The sequence below is a fragment of the Octopus bimaculoides genome, chromosome 11 (assembly GCF_001194135.2).
Source record: "Octopus bimaculoides isolate UCB-OBI-ISO-001 chromosome 11, ASM119413v2, whole genome shotgun sequence".
In the NCBI taxonomy this organism is placed as follows: domain Eukaryota; kingdom Metazoa; phylum Mollusca; class Cephalopoda; order Octopoda; family Octopodidae; genus Octopus; species Octopus bimaculoides.
Genome location: NC_068991.1, coordinates 67457702 through 67465818, shown reverse-complemented (window position 1 = coordinate 67465818; position 8117 = coordinate 67457702). Strand labels below are relative to the sequence as shown.

General features: G+C 39.2%; 1 protein-coding gene across 1 annotated transcript in view; it reads left to right on the top strand.

Moving 5' to 3' along the window:
* LOC106876708 (ankyrin repeat and SOCS box protein 8) overlaps window positions 1-8117 on the top strand; it is a 30014-nt gene that overhangs the window by 1249 nt on the left and 20648 nt on the right. The window lies entirely within an intron of this gene.

Below are 8117 nucleotides of genomic sequence, written 5' to 3'. Positions count from 1 at the left end.
TATATATATATATATATATATATATATATATATATATATATATATTCATATATGTGTATATCGAATGTGTCCTTTGTTTTTTTTAAGATGGTTGTGAAATTTGGTTGTTTTTCTGGTAAATGTATCTAGCAACAACGTTAGAGACTTCCTCTTTGATACGTCTGATTTTAGTAGTTGCATATTTTGAGACTAACCAATTCTATAACAAAGCCATCGAGTGAGCTTCTATGCTACCTCACAATCTGTTTGAAATAGCAGCTAAATCTCCCTAAAATCAGATTGTACCTTAAAAAAGAACAACTATATCTGAAAAAAAAAATTACGTGATTGTCATGGTTAGAACATCTTTAATTATCAATAGTTTTTATTTATTTTTATTTTTCTCTTCTTAATTCAAGAATTTATTTTTGAACAAAAATGTACTGTAGACCCTTAACCATGTATATGTTTATGCATTATATATACATATCTATCATAACATTACACAGATATTTACAGCTGAGCTAATATACTTACGTAATCAACCTTGTTTAATTATTTTATTTATTTATTTATTTTTACTTCTTGGGCCTTCTGGTCTTCTTCAAGCCTTCTTGGGACCGTTGAGATTGATGTTAAGGTCTTAGACACTTACAGGAAAAGCATGAAGAGAGCAGGGAGTTCGAGAGGGCCAACGTTTAATATGTATTAATATGTGATTTGGTTTGTTTAGATTGACAAGTCTATAACTGATTTGAGGACCTCACAGCCTTCAATGCCAAACCAGGGGTTTATCGTGTAGGGTTTCACAGAGCGATACCAAGTATGTTTGGTCTCCACTGTCCAGTTTGTTCATATTTGTTGTTGCTGTTACAATTGCTGAGCGCCATGTCAGTTCTCATCAATCAAAGCTATCGTGAAAACATTCCTGTTACGAACATCCCATTCCATCATATATACTTAGGACTACATTGAAGAGCGTGTCCTTCCTTTTATAAAACAGACATGATTTGTGTGAGATTTGACTACTATTTCTGGCAACTTTAGCAAACACACATTAGCTTATTCTGGTGGTACTCGCGATAGCCATAGCAGTATTAGTGCAGTAGATTCGATTGAAGCTTAATAATTCTTACTCTGCAATTAACTTTCATGAGAAGCTGAAAAGGTCCCTAATGTTGGGTCGGGGGCTAACGCATATTGGTGCTAATTGGTGTTATTTCTTTGCGTGTCCTTATTTTGGCGGAGGTAAATAATGCGCACACCACCCGTTTTCGACGTAACCCTAACCCCCCCGGTGTGCGTATTCTTTACCTTCGCCCTTATTTTTTCTTTTGTTTGTTTTCGAAGATGGATGTGTATCACAGAGGTTTCACAGGCCTTTAAACCCCGATGAGATCGGCGTACTGTGTATTTAAGGGGCACTGAAAAGTACGACACTACCAAAAATGGACCTCAATAGTGAGTTCCGCACTCCACTTAAGTATCCAGTGTAGTGTGACGCGGTACATTGCCTCGGAATAGGGTTAGTGTTCGGAGTACGAGACAAGTTAGAGAAATGACAATATTAAGCAGAAAAGAGGTGTGATATTCAATGCTTTATGGGACATACACGCGTTTCATGAAAATGCCGAAATAATTACATAACAGTCGTTGAAACATTATGTAATCATGCACTTTACCTCATCAGTGTCCCACAGACTGTTTTCTGTTGTGTGTGTGTGTGTGTCTGTCTGTCTGTCTGTGTGTAAGCGTGGCTGCGTGGTAAGAAGCTTGCTTCCTAACCACATGGTTCCAGGTTCAATCCCACTGTGTGGCACCTACTATAGCCTCAGGCCAAACAAAGCCTTGTGGGTGGATTTGGTAGACAGAAACTGAAAGAAGCCTGCGCCATATATGTGTGTGTGTGTGTGTAGAAAGAGATTTTATATATAGAAGATGAAATAAAGTTGTAAGACCATTTAAACAATTGAATCTCGTGTCCGCTGTAAAGTGTGTAGCTATACAAGATGACCCCGCAATTTCAAGTCTCTAAACTAGAAGCTAAGATTTCTCATATTAATGGTACGTCCACAGGTAGCTCAGTCAATACATTGTCAGGCATGATATTGTATATAGCTTATGTTTAAAAGAAGACAGAAACAATGTTTATGAGTGAATTGAGAGGCAGTCCTTAAATGCAGAAGATTTGTAAAAACTAAAAAGAAATGAATTAAGTGTGTTTTGCTGGATGTGTGCATAAATGATAGACTGCAAAGAAAATGAGAGAAGATAAATACAAGAGGAGTCATACATAATATGCAAGAGAGAATTGTGCTGGTACAGGTATGTAATTCATACAGAGAAAGACTGCTCCATCAAGAAGTACCAGTTGCTCAATGTAAATGGAACCTGAGGAAGGAAAACTTAGAACAAAGTGGTGAAGAGTGATCTCAAAATATTGATTCTCACAAAGGAGGCGCTAATTGATTATGAAGATTGGCAAGACTCAAGAAAAACTCAGCCACCTATGAAAGCTTGGGGAAACAAATGTTAAAATAGGAATAATGATCGAGATTATAGTATATCATCATCATCATCATCATCATCGTTTAACGTCCGCTTTCCATGCTAGCATGGGTTGGACGATTTGACTGAGGACTGGTGAGATCGAATGGCTACACCAGGCTCCAATTTGATTTGGCAGTTTCTACAGCTGGATGCCCTTCCTAACGCCAACCACTCAGAGAGTGTAGTGGGTGCTTTTACGTGCCACCAGCATGAAGGCCAGTCTGGCAGTACTGGCAACAGCCATGCTCAAAATGGTATATTTTATGTGCCACCATGTATATCTTTAACTGGGCCTTTTACCCATTTTGTTCATATGAAATCTCCATCTCCCATTCAATATCCTCTCCTCTTTTCATCACCTATTCACGACACCATGTTATCTTTTACACATCTAAAACTGACCATTTCTATGACTACCCATCACTCATGCTCTCTCTTACCAGCAAACGTAGTTGCCACCAGTGTTTCTTTCCCTTCACAATGCCTGAGCAACAAGGAATTGTATCAACCCTAGCAATATCCAATGAATTGCTTGTGCTGGCCTTTATCCCTTTCTCTCTTTGGGGTCACTCTTTTCTTAGCATCCATCACTCTCTTACCATTACCATTTCAACGACCTGTCATTCACGTTCTCCCTAACCAGGTAACATCACCTCCACTTCCTTCTATACATTGTCATTTTTGGAGAATCAAAGATACATGGTCTGATCATGTGGGTGTTAATCTTTCTATCATTTTACATTTCCTTGCTTCCATCTTATGTAAATTCTCTGGGAAATTGGTTAGAGCTGAGTTGTCCAGTTTCTTCGTTGCCATTGAAACAAACATAATTATCCTTCCAGTAGATTCCACAGGTAGATGCTGCCAACATTTTAATTTAAACTCCAGCATTTTTCTCACTGTTTTGGAGACTGAAATTATAGTGGCCATTAATATAATTATCAATTTCATCTGTTTATTGCTTCTTATCCTTGAGCATCAATTTCTCCTCTAATAGTCACTGTTACAATGTTATGACCTTGGTGAATATATTTACTTATATATTTTTACTTATCTCGCAGTTTCACCTATTCATACACAACATCAGTCATTGTAATTAGCATTTAAATGCAGAATATACGGTACTCAGTTATCCCAATTCACATTGAAATTATTATCCCGACCATTATTATGGTTCAAATCTGAATTTGGATAGTTGTTAGCATTTTGGACAGTAGTTGCCAAAAAATTTTGACTTTTACCATCAGCCATGCATGGTGCACTAAAGTCTTCTTTCTCAAATAAATCATGTAGCATACATTTTGTTATGGTATGAAATAATCTTGGACATGTTACTGCACTAGTTATGCATATACAAACTCACTAGTTCTGCCAATACAATCCTATTGTATTCTTCTAGTTCTAACTTATAACCCTTTTTTAAAATATGATTGACATATGACAATGAAACAGCCCTTGTCACTGGAACCCAGGAGTACATATATATTCTCTGCAATTTCTCCAAAACAAGCTGTGGTTAGCTGTTGATGTTATAGTTACTGTACTGATGTTGTTGTTGTTGTTGTTGGCACTCCGTCGCTTACGACGTCGAGGGTTCCAGTTGATCCGATCAACGGAACAGCCTGCTTGTGAAATTAACGTGCAAGTGGCTGAGCACTCCACAGACACGTGTACCCTTAATGTAGTTCTCGGGGATATTCAACATGACACAGAGTGTGACAAGGCTGGCTCTTTGAATTACAGGCACAACAGAAACAGGAAGTAAGAGTGAGAGAAAGTTGTGGTGAAAGAGTACAGCAGGGTTCACCACCATCCCCTGCCGGAGCCTCGTGGAGCTTTAGGTGTTTTCGCTCAATAAACACTCACAACGCCTGGTCTGAGAATCGAAACCGCGATCCTATGACCGCGAGTCCACTGCCATAACCACTGGGCCATTGCACCTCCACAACTGCACTGATAGCTGTTGGTAAAAAAAAAAACATCATGAGCTGACAGTAAAACTTCAATGGATAATTACGTGTGAAGAAGTGAAAGAATGAATGAACTCTTTCCTTTATATTATTGAAAGAGTTTTTAATTCAGATCAGTCCACTTCAGAAGGGAATAACTGAATCTCTCTTGTGTAGGAATAGTATATGTTATTTCTATACAAGAGAGATTCAATCATCCTTTTTTAACATGCACAATAAATTTTGAAGTGTCTTTATATGGATGACCCTATTTCTTAACCCTTAAAACCCAAAATGTTGGTGCACCGGCACTATGCCAAAGCCATATATTCCCAAAATGCTGGTCTACCATTACTCGATATGTCTTCATTTCTCACCATTTTGTAACCTTGTGTTGTGAAACAAACATGTCTTTCAGCATCATCGTCGTTTAACATCCGCTTTCCATGCTAGCATGGGTTGGACGATTTGACTGAGGACTGGCGAACCGGATGGCTGCACCAGGCTCCAATCTGATCTGGCAGAGTTTCTACAGCTGGATGCCCTTCCTAACGCCAACCACTCCGGGAGTGTAGTGGGTGCTTTTACGTTCCACCTGCACGAGAGCCAGTCCAGCAGCACTGGCAACAACCTCGCTCGAATGATTTTCTAACATGCCACCAGCACAAGTGCTAGAAGGCAACGCTGGTAACGATTACGCTCAAATGGTGCTATTTACGGGCCACTAGCACAGAATCCAGACAGCTGCTCTGGCAATGAACACGCCCGACAGTGCTGTTAGTGGTCCACTGGCGCAGGCGCCATTCATCGAGTATGGTTCAATTACTATTTCACTTACCCCAACGGGTCTTCGCAAGCAGAGTTTAGTGTCCAATGAAGGAGAGGTTGGCATGGTTGCCAGTCGTCAGATTCAGTTCGATTTCGATTTCTAAAATTTAAAATTTCCAGTGAAGCTCGCTGAGAGCTTAGGGTGGTGCATTCAATTCCTGTGGGTTAGGGTTCAAAGAGTTAGAGCTACTTTATCTGCTGTTCTTTTCTCAAGGCACAGTTCTCTATAATTTGTTGGAAAGTAACGAAAAAAATTTTTTTTAATCCAGTTTTCTTAATGTTCATACATTTATAGTCTAAGCCTCTTAATGATGCTGGAGATATCTGTTCTTTTGCCAATATTCATCGTTTCAGAGTCTGTACAATCATAAAAGAGTTTGTTTCTTTTAATTACTTGATCTTATCCACTGTAATCTTGTTCCTTCAATTTTAGAATACATATCACAAAAGTATTCTTGAATAATGAAGATAACTGGAACCATTTGCACATAGCATAAATCTGTATTGGTAGTAATACATTTGTGCACTGTTTCTCCAGTTGTGAAGGTGTGTGGTTCAGTGGTTAGGGTATTGGACTCATGATTGTAAGACTGTGGTTTCAATTCCTGGACCAAGCGATTCACTGTGTTTTTAAGCAAAAACACTTCATTTCATATTGCTCCAGTCCACAAATCTGGCAAAAATGAGTAATCCTGTGATGGACCAGTGTCCCATCCAGGTGAGGAATATGTGTGCCAGGAAACCGGGAAACCAGCCCTTGTGAGTTGGTATGATTCAAGAGAGTAACTTTACTTTGCCTTTTTGTAACCGATTATTCAGTGGTGACAGTAATTTGAACTTAAACCATAAAATTTAACTTCATGCTTAAATTTATTAAAATCTTCATTTTCAATAAGTGACCCATCCAACCAACATTATCATTAGTAACACTACATGTAATTAAGTCTTCTGTTACCTGGTATATGATTTTTTTTGTTGAGATGTTTGAAATATCTATCCCGAAACTACCTTTACTGAGATTTGAACCTGAATTTGCTGATATAATATTTTTGAACAAAGGGGATTAAATTATTCACTAAGGTGGCCTGATTAAAACTGTCGACTATTCCAATATTTTTTTTCTACTCTAGGCACAAGGCCAGAAATGTTTGGGGAGGGGGCCAGTCGATTCGATCGACCTCAGTATGCAACTGGTACTTAATTTATCGACCCCGAAAGGATGAAAGGCTAAGTCGACCTTGGTGGAATTTGAACTCAGAATGTAAAGACAGACAAAATGCCACTAAGCATTTTGCCTGGCATGCCAACATTTCTACCAGCTCACCGCCTTGTCGACTATTCCAATACTATGAAAGAAAGAGTCGATTCACTATTTCATTTCTCCACATGATAGGCCTAAGTTAGTTAGCATCAGGCTTTTACTAAGCTCACAGTGGAGCTTGTACCTACAGCAGTCAATGCAGTAACCATTGCACCAGTAACTAACTGCAGCTTGTTTTGCTTTATACAGCTGTTATATCTTTCATTTCTTTGTACATACTACGCAGTGGAGGCGCAATGGCCCAGTGGTTAGGGCAGCAGACTCGTGGTCATAGGATCACGGTTTCGATTCCCAGACCGGGCGTTGTGAGTGTTTATTGAGCGAAAGCACGTTAAGCTGCATGAGGCTCCGGCAGGGGATGGTGGCGAACCCTGCTGTACTCTTCCACCACAACTTTCTCTCACTCTTACTTCCTGTTTCTGTTGTGCCTGTAATTCAAAGGGTCAGCCTTGTCACACTCTGTGTCACGCTGAATATCCCCGAGAACTACGTTAAGGGTACACATGTCTGTGGAGTGCTCAGCCACTTGCACGTTAATTTCACAAGCAGGCTGTTCCGTTGATCGGATCAACTGGAACCCCCGACGTCGTGAGCGACGGAGTGCCAACAACAACAACAACATACTACGCAGCTTTGGCAAGCTGCATTGGCATTGACGTACAGATGCACTACTGCTGCAGGACACGTCCCATTGCACATTACACAGCTTACAGTTACAAGTCATTGCAGCTTACAATTGCAAGCTGTTACAGTTTACAGTTGCAAGCTATTGCAGCTTATTTTGTTTACAATTACAAATGAATGCAGCTTCTGCAGCAACAGAGTTTCTGCTTTGAATGAAACTCACAGTTAAAGAACTGCATAGTTGAAGAAGTACTGAAGAACTAAATTATGTCCACCACCTCCCATAAAAGCATCTTAATTTTTGTCTCTTTTTTTTTTCATGCTACAGTCATCTTGTATAACATATTTTCTTACACATGAATCACTGAATGAACATCAACACATAAACTGTTGTTTTATATTGTTTCATACTGTTGTTTATATTACTACTTGTCCTTGTTGCAGCATTCATCAAGGGTAGGTTGAGCCATCTCCATGCAATAAGTCCACCTTGTTCCTCACAAATGCTGGGGTGAAGAGTTCATGTTCTGTGTTTCAGTGAGACTACAAGTTCACATGTGGTCCCTGATTACATGAATATACACCCTGGGACAGTGTGGTGTATGTATCTATGTATGTATATATATATATATATATATATATATCTAGTAGGTGGAAACTAAAGTGGCTGTGCGGTAAGAAGCTTGCTTCCCAACCACATGGTTCCAGGTTCAGTTTCACTGTGTGGCACCTTGGGCAGGTGTCTTTTAGTATAGCCTCAAGCCAACCAAAGCCTTGTGAGTGGATTTGTTAGATGGAAACTGAAAGAAGCCCGTTGTTACACTACAACTGTGTATATATATATATATATATATATATATATATAT